This window comes from Sorex fumeus, unplaced genomic scaffold (genome assembly GCF_029834395.1).
Source record: "Sorex fumeus unplaced genomic scaffold, SorFum_2.1 ptg000016l, whole genome shotgun sequence".
Taxonomy (NCBI): domain Eukaryota; kingdom Metazoa; phylum Chordata; class Mammalia; order Eulipotyphla; family Soricidae; genus Sorex; species Sorex fumeus.
In genome coordinates, this window is record NW_026606073.1 from 156,787 (window position 1) to 167,918 (window position 11,132).

An 11,132-nucleotide genomic window follows, 5' to 3' on the forward strand; every position below is an offset into this window, starting at 1 on the left:
CCGCGACCCCCAATACCCACTGGCTGGGTGTTGGCAGTGACCGCCGGGGTCACCCTCCTGCCGCCTCCTGCCCTGGGCGCTCAGCATGGAGATGTTCTGTCACTGGCAGGGGGTCTCACGCTCCTGAACACCCACTTTCCAGACAGCCCCCCACTTTTCTCGAACCCCATGTGGGGGCAGCAGCTAGCAGGAGGGAAGCCTGGTCTGAACACAGGAAGCTTTCTGGGGCGCTGTGTGTGTGTGTACATGGAGTATGTACACATGTATGTGGGATGTGTGTGAGGGGGCTGCGTGTGAGCGCTGTGTATGCACGTGTGCAAGGAGTTTCTGCGCATGTCCTGTGTGTTCATGGAGTGTACACGTATGTGTGTGCATGTGTACGTACGTGTGCACGGAGTGTATATGCATGTGTGTGTTCACGGGGTGTATACATATGTGTGTGCATGTGTATGTACGTGTGCACAGAGTGTTCATGCATGTGTGAGGGGGGTGTGTGTATGTATGCACATGTTCACGGACTGTGTGTGCATGTGTGTGTTCACGGAGTGTACACGTATGTGTGTGCTTGTGTACGCACGTGTGCACGGAGTGTATATGCATGTGTGTGTTCACGGGGTGTATACATATGTGTGTGCATGTGTATGTACGTGTGCACAGAGTGTTCATGCATGTGTGAGGGGTGTGTGTGCATGTATGCACATGTTCACGGACTGTGTGTGCATGTGTGTGTTCACGGAGTGTACACGTATGTGTGTGCTTGTGTATGCACGTGTGCACGGAGTGTACATGCATGTGGGGGATTTGTGTGCATGTGGGCATTATCTGCACAGGGTGTTGGTCTGCAAGCATGTGTGGTGTGGCAGTCATGTATGATACATGGTGCATACGTGTATACGGTGTGTACAGAAATATTTGCAGAAACAGGGTGTGCACGTGTGGGGGCACATTCCTGAGCTGGCCCCCACCCGCACACACAGCCGGCTGCTCTTCCTGTCTCCAGTGCTCTGGCCCTGGACTTGCCTTTTGCCGCCGTCTCGGGGTCCCGGCTGCTTCCTGGCGTGGGCCTGGAGAAGGGCCCCCGTCCTGCCACTCTGGGGCCCCTCAGTCCCCTTGGACCCCGGACTGCTGTCCTAGGGACTCTGGTTTGTCCCGCCTGGGCAGCCACGAGCAGAGACTGTGGGGGCCTTTGTCGGCCTCCGGGGGTCCCCATCTGGTCCTCCCCATGGAGGGACACCCAGGGACCCTCCCCGCCCGCTTCCCCAAAGGACGCCTGACTTGTACCCGCAACCCCGTTGCCTGCTAGGTGGGCCCTGAGGACAGCTGGACCATGCCCAGGCCTGGGTCCTGGGGCAGGGAGCCCCCACAGCAGACTGGGGACACCGCTTGCTCTTCTGCAGCCTGAGCTGTGATCCCGGGGGTGGACGTCTGAGTGGCAGAGCATGGACGGGATCAGAGAGGGCACGCACCCGCCCGAGGTCACCCAGCACTGCGCCCCGGGAGAGCAGTCAACCCGGTCTTCAAATGGATTTGGCCTCCGTGCCACACCCATGCCCCCAACTGCATCCCCTGCAGCCCATCGGCGTGTCCTGAGTGAGGAGCTTGCTCCGGCCCACCCCGTCTCATGTGCCCCAGGAGAGGGCAGCGGGCAACGCTTCCGGGACTGTCTGGGCCAGGGGCCTGCAGGTCTCGGGGCTCGACTGGCGGCGACTCCTTGGGAGTGGACGTAGCGCCCCCAGCCCTCTCCTGGGCTCCGCGGGAAGCGCTGGCTCAGCACTGCGCTGTGGCCGGGTGTCCTCGCGACCCTGCTCAGCACAGTGTGTGTGCGTGTGTGTGTGTCTGTGTGTGTGTCTATGTGTCTCTGTGTATGTGTCTGTGTGTATCTGTGTGTATGTCTCTCTGTGTGTCTGTGTGTGTGTTGTGTGTGTCTCTGTGTATGTGTCTGTGTGTGTCTCTGTGTGTGTCTGTGTGTCTCTGTGTGTGTATGTCTCTGTGTGTATGTCTCTGTGTGTGTGTGTTGTGTGTGTCTCTGTATGTCTCTGTGTGTGTCTGTGTGTACCTCTGTGAATGTCTCTGTGTGTGTCTCTGTGTGTGTGTCTGTGTGTACCTCTGTGAATGTCTCTGTGTGTATCTCTCTGTGTGTGTATGTGTGTGTCTCTGTGTATGTCTCTGTGTGTGTCTGTGTGTGTGTATCTGTGTATCTGTGTGTGTGTGTCTGTGTGTGTCTGTGTGTGTGTGTATCTGTGTGTGTGGGGGGGCTCCTCTGCGTGCTCGGCTCCTTGTTTGGTCTGTCCGGGCTGAATGCCACCCTTCCTGGCTCTGTGCGGGGCCCGAGGGGAAGGCAGGCACGACCTGGAATGGACAGGGATTGCTGGGAGCGCCCACAGAGCCACCGGCAGAGCCGCCGGGGAGGACAGCTGGGACGCTCCTGGGGGTCTGTCCACCCTGCCGGCCAGCCGCCCCTCCCCGCACAGTGGCCTCTGGGCCTGCGCCAGCCACCCCCCCCCCCGCCTTGGGCCCCTCCTGGGACTCTCCGGCCCCCTGCCCGGATGCTGCCGGGCTGAGATGGGCCCCCAGGGGCCAGAGTCAGAGCAGCAAGTCGGTGGTTTTGCTCAGCGAGAGAAAAAGCAACTTTCCACATCGTCCAGGGCATGGTTCGGGGCAGCAGCCGCCATGGGAAGACGGGGTGTGGGGGACACTTTGCCCCGGGGGCTTCGGAGGCGGCGTGCCGTGAGACCCCTTATAGAAGACCACCTGGGAAGGCTTAGGTCCACCTGGGGTCCCGCTCCCCCCTTTCTGGAACGTTCTCTCTGGGTCTCCAGGACACTCCATGCCAGCCTCCCAGGCTGCTGCCTCCTGGCCGCGAGTGCGGGGGTCTGTCTGTCTTGTCTGTCTGTCCCGTCCTGGGACTGGCCCCCTCCCTGGGTGCCCCCAGACCCCAGCTCCAAGCGCCTGGGGATGTGGCATCTGAGAGCCCGTGCGTGGGCAGCTCCCCGCAGGACTCGGCCCTCCCTGTCTCTGCGATTCCTCACCCCGACCTGGACTCCGGAATGCTCTGGAATCATCCATAGCGGTCGGGGTTCACGGCCAATTGGACGGTCCGAGAGGAAAATCCAACTCAAGCTCACAAGCATTTCTTCAACGTCTCATTTTTTTCACTTAAACTATTTAAAGGCCGCACGTCTGTCTTGAGTCTTGCTGTGGCTGGGAGCTCCGGCTGCTGGGGGCAGGAACCTTGGGGGGTGGGCGACGCGCTCTTGGGGTGAGCGTGGGGGCCAGGAGACAGACAGAGACCCTCCTTCTCTGCATGGTGACCCCAACACCCCACCCCGCCCCTAGTGCCGGGTCTACCTGGTGCTTGGGGGGTGGCCCGGGCAGGCGGGGAGACCTCGACCCAGCCCAGACTGTTCCCCAGGGCCTGGGGTATGCGGGAGACCCCGACCCAGGCCAGACCGTCCCCCGGGGCCTGGGGTGTGCTGCCCAGCTGCTGGAGCGGCCGCATGTCCGTCCGTCCGTCTGTGCTTCCGTCTGCCCATCTGTCCGTGTGTGACTCCCATAATGCACAGCGCGTGGGACCCGCCCACTCGAGCCTCACCTCATCCACCAGACCCCGACCACTGCCCAGTCCTGCCCCCCCGCAGACAGGTCTGAAGGTGGGCTTTGGCACAACAGCCGAGCGGGGCGGGGCTGTGGACATCGTGTCACGGAGGGACCAGGAGCCTCCCGGAGGGGCAGCACGTGCAGGTCCCGTCCAGCCCCCCAAGTATGGTGTGTGTCCAGCTCTGCTGTAATCTGGGCAGGGGCAGAGTCTCGGGTCAAGCCCCCGCGGCTGGGTTGGGCCTGGCTCTGAGGGACGCTGGACTCAGGGACCGAGCATCTCAGTAATGACCCTGGACAGGGCAGGTGGAGGGTGAGGTGGGGCCCGAGGTCTGCAGGGCCTCCGGCCCACCTGGGCAGAGTGGAGGGGGGGCCTTCAGGTCCTGCCGCCCACTCCAGGGCCACAGACTCTCCGCCCTGACCCCCCAGCTGCGACCCTGCCTTGGGGTGAAGGCTGAGCCGGCACCCCCTACCCAACAACACCCTGCGGGTTCCCAGAGCCCGGGACCACCTGCCACCAGGACGAGGCCCGGGGCTGACCAGGCCCTGCAGGCAGGAGTGGGCGTGGCGGCCCACTGGCCAGCCACCCCAAGGAGACGGTTCAATCCCTCCCACATCCACAGCCATGAGGTCAGTGGGCGCTCGGCCATTTTCTGCACGTTCAGTACAATGGAATTCTGGAAAATTCCACAGCCCAGCAGCCCCGGTCCCAGGGAGGGGCAGGCGGCTGGCTCCAAGCACAGGATGTGGTCTGAGCCCCAAAGGCTCCGACTGTCCGACCCCCCGCCCTGCTCAGGCCTGTGTACCAACTTGCAGTGCCCACCTTTTGTTCTGGGTGAGCCCCAGGCCCGGGTCGTGGGTACCATCTCCTCCATGATGGCCTCCAGGATCCCACCCCTCCACCTCTGGGCCAGTCTCTCCCTTTCTTCTGCGCCCAGCCTGCTGGACAGGCATCCTGGGAGCCCCCAACCCCAGCAGGGACCCAGAGTGCAGTGAAGTGCGGGGGACAGTGGGAGCATGGGGAGAGAACGGACTGACTGACCGGGGAGCCCAAGGAGGTCGGGCCTGAGGGCTCCACCTGGACACAGAGCCCAGCTGCTGGCCAGGTGGTTGTTTGGGGTTCAGATGGGGTGGGGGACCCTCTCAGACCCACTTTCTTAGGGAAACGGCCACTCTCCCCAGGCGGCCAGTCCCCAGGGCAGTTGGCAGGGTGGCGGGGGCGGGGCCAGGGGCAGCGAGCGGTCACTCCCGACCACTAAGTGCCGAGGCTCCGAAAAGCAGCCCTGTGCTGCCGCCGTGTGGTCAGAGAAGGCACTGCATCCAGGACGCTTCCAGCACCGGCCTGGGCTCTGCCCAGTCAGTCCACTGTCCACTGCCCACGGGCCCCTTGGGTCTGCCTTTGCATGACCGCCTCTGTCCAGTGCCTTGAGCAAAACCAGCTTCCGGGTTCGGCTCACGGGGCTTCTTTGCCTTCGGCTGAGATCAGGCACAGACAGAAAGAGTTTTCCCTTTTCTCACCTTTTTTTCCTTCCAGAATCCTGGCCCTCAGGCCCATGGCCTACGCCTCTGGGCCTCCCGCTCACTCTCCAGGGCCCCCACCCCAAGCTCCCGGCTAGCGGGTGCTCAGGAAAAGCGCCTCTGGGCCCCAGTTCTCGCTCCTCACCACTTTCCAGCGGGTGGAGGCTTTAGGAGGAAGTGAGGCACAGTGGTTAGTCCCCCAGCCGTTCAGGCCCATCACGATGGAGGGCAGGAAGGGCCGAGTCACGAGTCACCCAAGGGACTTGGGTCACTCTGGGGCCCAAGTCAAGGCAGAGAAGGAGCTGGAACTTGGTGAGGAGGAAGCTCTTAAAATGAATCTCTTTAGAAAGAATTATTATTATTATTATTATTATTATTAAAAAGGTAAAGGCCCTCCCGTTGATCATCGATTTGCTCGAGCGGGCCCAGTAACGTCTCCATTGGAGACTTTGTTGTTACTGTGTCTGGCATATCCAATACTCTCGGTAGCTTGCCGGGCTCTCCGAGAGGGGCGGAGGAATCGAACTCGGTTCGGCCATGTTGGCCGCTTGTAAGGCGAACGCCCTCCCCGCTGTGCTATCGCTCCAGCCCTCTTTAGAAAGAAGTATTAAAAAACGCATATTTAAGTGAGAACAGGGGCTGCTGGTTCTCAGGGAAGCCGCCACGAAGGCCCCACACAGTGGGGTCCCGGCCAAGCTTGGGCTTGGCACAGGTGGACACTGCCAAGAGTGACACGCCACAGGCCCACAGCACGGACGCAGGCGCCGGGGCCAGGCCTCGCAGGGCAGAGGGACAGAGTGAAGTGAAGGCCGGGTGTGGACGCTCAGAGCGGGACAGGGGGCGGGATGGGGATGATCCTTCCAGCTTAAGACCCACAGCTGGGGCTGGAGCGATAGCACAGTGGGGAGGGCGTTTGCCTTGCACGTGGCCCGACCCAGGTTCGATTCTTAGCATCCCATAGGGTCCCCTGAGCACCGCCAGGAGTGATTTCTGAGTGCAGAGCCAGGAGTAACCCCTGAGCATCGCTGGGTGTGACCCAAAAGAAAAAAAAAAAAAGAAAAAGACCCGTAGCTGTTGGGAATCTCCTCACCAGCTCCGGTGCTGCCAGATGCCCGCTAGGGCGCCCGGCCAGGCTGCACGCTGGGCCGAGGCAGGACCCGGATGTGTCCTTCTGAGGTCACCCGAGGGTGCCACAGCCCCTGGACTATGGCTTCTCCACACCACTCCCTGGCACCCTGGTGGCTCTTGGAGCTCCTGGCGACTGTGTGAGCGGTTGTTGGGGCTGACCCTTGTGGAACATGGCAGAGAGGCCGCAGCTTCACTGGGGGCACAAGCATGCGTGGCTCATCCCCGGGGAAGGACACTCCCACAGGGTCCTGCTCAGGCTGTGGGGTCGGAGCCATGCCGCTGACCGCACCTCTGACCTGGCCGTCCAGGGGAGGCGTGTCCCGGGGGTGGGCGAGGCCGGAGGTTCTGAGAACAAGGGACATGCATCCTCTCGGGGGCCAGTATTGGCCCTGGCCTCAGTCGCTCGGGCCTCCACCGGCCACTGACCTGAGGCTCCTCATCTGGGTCCAGAAACTGACCACCCATGGCCCCTGCACCCCCCAGGGAAACTTGGTCTCTACCCCCTGGGGACCCCCAACTGTTCACAGTGCCCCTGCCATGTCGGTGTATGCATGTGTGTGTGTGCTGTGGGTGTGTCTGCCACGGATGGGTGAATGTCTGCTGTGTGTTCATCTGCCCTATGTAAGTGTGTGAGAGTCTATTTGTGTGTGCGTATGTGTGTCTGCTGCGCGTGCATCTGCCGTGTGAGTGTGTGTACGTGTGCATGTGTGTGAGCCTCTGCTGTGTGTGCATGTGTGTACACATACATCTGCTGTGTGTGTGAGCATGTGCATGTGTGTGTGAGCCCGGCTGTGTGTGCATGTGTGTACATGCATGCCTCTGCCACATGTGTATGTGTGGGAGAGTTGTTGCTGAAGGCTCGTTCTTCCCAGGCCCCTCATGGCCGGCTGGTCCCTTCGGCCTCACCGGCATCCCAGCCCAGGTGCCCAGAGCTGCCCTCGGGGGGACCCGCCCATGTCCTGGGGCCATGCTCTTCTTTCCCACAGCACGTCCACACCCTCTTCTGCCTGATGGTCATTCTGGACACTCGGGAGATGCTGGATTCCTCCCCACCCCCACCCACTGGGGGCCGCAGCCCACCTGGAGGCGAGTCTGGCATCCGCGAGTGGCCCAGGGGTGCGGCCGGAGGGGCGCCCCTTTGGGAAGGGTCCCTTGGTGCAAGTCACCCAGAGGCCTGAGACCCCTCAGGGCTGCTGGGGTGCAGCTCCGGGGTCCCGTGGGTGCCCCAGGGCTTCGGTCTCCCGGTCTGTGGTGGCGGTCACTGGCCGGGGTCTCCGGAACCCCCGTGCCCTTCCCGAGGGGCCGCGAGGGGTCCCAGGAGATGGGCTGGGGCAGGGCGGGGCGAGGTGGGCAGTGTCGAAATCGGTGTCTAGGGCAGTTCTGCCGGGAGGAGACCACAGGCAGGGACGCAGTGCTGTGACTGGTGGTTGGGTCGGGGGCTTGGGGCGCGCGGACCTCGACTGGGCATCTGAGGCGGGTTCGCTGCGGGGCCCCGGTGAACATCAGGCGGCAGCGTCGCGGTCGCCGCCTGTCCCGGCCACCAGAGGGCGCCGTGGGACACCCCCTTCCCCCCCCACCTCCAGCCCCTGCAGCTGGGGTCCACCCCCCCCCACCCCCCCCCCCCGTGGCCCAGGCCCCCTGAAAGGGCGATCGGGCAGAGAACAGGCCTCTTCTGGGCAAGCAGGGGGCACCCCAGCCTGGCAGGGGGCAGCATCTGCCCTTCAACGCCCCTTCCTGCCCCGCGATGACCCAAACCCTCCTCACCGGTGCTCAGGACGTTCCCACCTCTGAGATCCCCCAGATCCCAGCTGGGGTCTGTCCCCCCCACAGCCCAGCAGAGGGCAGGCTGGGCCCGAGAATGCTCTGGAAAGGCGGCAGTCCCTGCAGGCTCCCGGCAGAGGGAGGCAAGGCCCCGTGGAGAGACCACCTTCTCGGGAGTGCTCCTGGGTCCCCGCCCCTGCCTGCCCCGTGGGGTCCCGTGGGAGGTGCCCCCCACTTTCCTTCAGGGCCAGCCTCCCCCACAACACACTGGACCCGTCCCCTCTGCGCTCAGCTGCTCAGGGGCCAGGGGGCACCCAGCCGGGCTATGCTCGGGTTCGAGCCTGCCTGAGTCAGCAGCGCAGAGGGCAGTGGGCTGGGCTCGACCCTGGCCTGCCCCTGAGCCTCCAGCTGACCTGCCTTGCTGCGCTTTCTCAGTGGCGGGGGGGGGCTGGGGGGCTCTGGCCGGCGCATGTATGAGCCGTGTGTCCGCTCATCTCCTGTGCCCTGAGCCCTCGGGAGGGACAGGACAGCATTTGCTCAGGACAGAACTCTGAGGAACCTCCTGGGACCTCAAGCCTCGGGCCTCACCCCAGAATCCTGCCCAGTTCCTGAGCTTGGAGAGCCCAGGGGCAGAGCGAGCCACCCCCATATCCCTCCACCCCCCCACACACACTTGTGCACACTCGTGCACACACACGCACATGCATACACACGCTCACACACATGCATGCACACACACGCACATGCATACACGCACACACACTCTCACACATGCACTCGCATACACATGTGCACACACACACTCACGCACATGCACACGTGCAGACATGCACACACATACACACAAACACACATGCACACACATGCACACGCGTGCACACGTACGCACACATTCATGCACATACACACTACACGCACACATGCACACACGAACACACATGCACACACATATGCTGCACACACGCACACGCATACACACATGCACACACGCACATACATGCACACACATAGCCACAAGCACACACGTGCATGCATCACACACACATGCACACGCACACACATGCACACGTGCACGCACACATGCATACACATGCACACACACGCACACACACATGCACACACGCACACACACGCTGAGGCTGTTGAGTACCTGCAAGGATCCTGTCCGCCCACATGCTGGGAAGAGGGACTGAGGGGAGACAGCTTCGCCCCGGTTGGGCAAACCTGGGAAACCCTGGAATGATCCGGGGTCACTCCAGGACTCCTGTGCAGGCCCGGCCAGTCCTGGCTGCTGGCCCGGGCGCGGCTGGCAGCAGGTTGGGGCACGGCCGCTGTGGTGCCCGGATGGAGCACAGGAAGTCAGGCCTCAGAGGCCCCTCTGATCCGGATGCTCCTGCCCGGCTGGTGTTTGCCTCGAGGTCCCGCAGACCCTCCCTCCCGCCCAGGCTGGGCCTGGCACTCGGGGCCAGCCCTGCCAAGTCCTCGGGGAGGAATGGACCCAGGTTTGGGGATCGCTCCAGCCCTGCAAACTGGGGAAGTTGCGGGGGACATTAGCCTAGTTCAGGGGTCCCTGGGGTGGCGGGAGAAAGGCAGGAAGGGAGGCTGACCCTCTGGGGGGCTTCAGGGGTGGGGGTGGGGGAGTTGGGTTTCCTCCCTTCCTGGTATGAGGCAGGAACCAGCTGTGTCAGGAAGCTCCCAGCTTTTGGGGTCTCCAGCCCGTGTCTTGGCTCACTCCCGTCTGCAGACGGTGAGGGAACACACGCTGGTTACCTGGAAGGCGGGCGGAGCCCTGGGCCTCAGCACGGGGACTCCTGACCCCCAAGCGGGCGCTGCTCAGGCTGCACTCGGGCTGTTTTTCCGTGTCCCTTGTGCGAGTTTTAAAAAAGCCGTTTCCCAGCGTGGATTGTGGGAACGAGAGACAAGTGTGTTCCCTGGGCGAGGCCACGTGCTCTCTCAGGATGACGGAGCCTTCCAGAAGCCCCCTCTGCCCTCTGAAGCAGACGCCTGCCATGGGCACTCGGCCGAGCCCGGGCTAAGGGGCGGCAGTTTGATCTGTTTGTTGTTCCAGCCGAACAGGCCAAACACTCAGGCCGGAAGCCCCATCCCCCTCTTCCAGAGCAGCACAGGGGCAGTCATCTAGAAAAGCATTTCTCAACGGCGTGTGTGGTCCCTGGGGGCCTGGGGGCTGCTGTGTCAGTGGGGGGCATGAGACTGGGGTGGCCGATGGGCGGATCTGGGGGTCCCGAGAGAAGAAACAACCCTGGAAGGTGCCACATCGGAAAGTGCTTGAGAAACCCCAGTTTCACAGATAGTGAGGCGGGGCGCGGGGCTGCCTGCAGGGGGCGCCTGTCTGGTCCCTGGAGCACAAATTCAAGCTCGCAGCGGCACCTTCAGAATCTATCAAAGTGTCTCCTGGAGTCAGGCCTGAGCTCTCGGCCCCTCTGTCCCGGACACGGGGAAGTCGGCATGTCCTGGGTCCCCAGAACTGGGCACGGTCATCCCGAGAGGAACAGGGGCCCCCAAAACCCAGGGGCCCCTGGGCTGGTGCCCCAGTTTTGGGAGACTTAGACCCCTCCACCCCCCGCCCCTAAGGGTCCCAGGGCCCTCCCGAAGCCGGCACTGACCTGCCACCGCCTCCTCTGGCATCCCCAGCGGTTCCTGCTGTGGGTTCAGCGCCACGGGGGCGACTCACAGGAGGGGAGGGAAGGATGTGGCACTCAGTGACATGGGGTGGGGGGAGGGATGGGTGAGGAGGGGCTGAGGCCAGCTGTCGCCGTGTGCACGTTCCAGCAAAACACGGTGCTAAAAATACAGCCGCGTCGATATACGAATCCCGCAGAAGGTGCAGAAACCGGAGGAAAACAGGAGAGATGAGAAGAAAACGAGGTCGGGGCGAGGAAGTCCCGGTTTTCGGAAGGCGGCGGGAAGAGAAGGCCGGGGGAGGGGGGTGCCAGGGGAACCAGGAAAGGGCTCGGCGCCGCTTGTTCGTGGGGGCTCCGGGCCCCAGACGCAGATCTGGAGGACAGGCCGCAGCTGCCCAGCTGTTCGGATCCTGGGACCGTCTGCCCAGTGCAGGGGGCTGGCACCAGCCCTCGGGGACACAGCCGTCCTCACTGGCACTTTGCATGCAG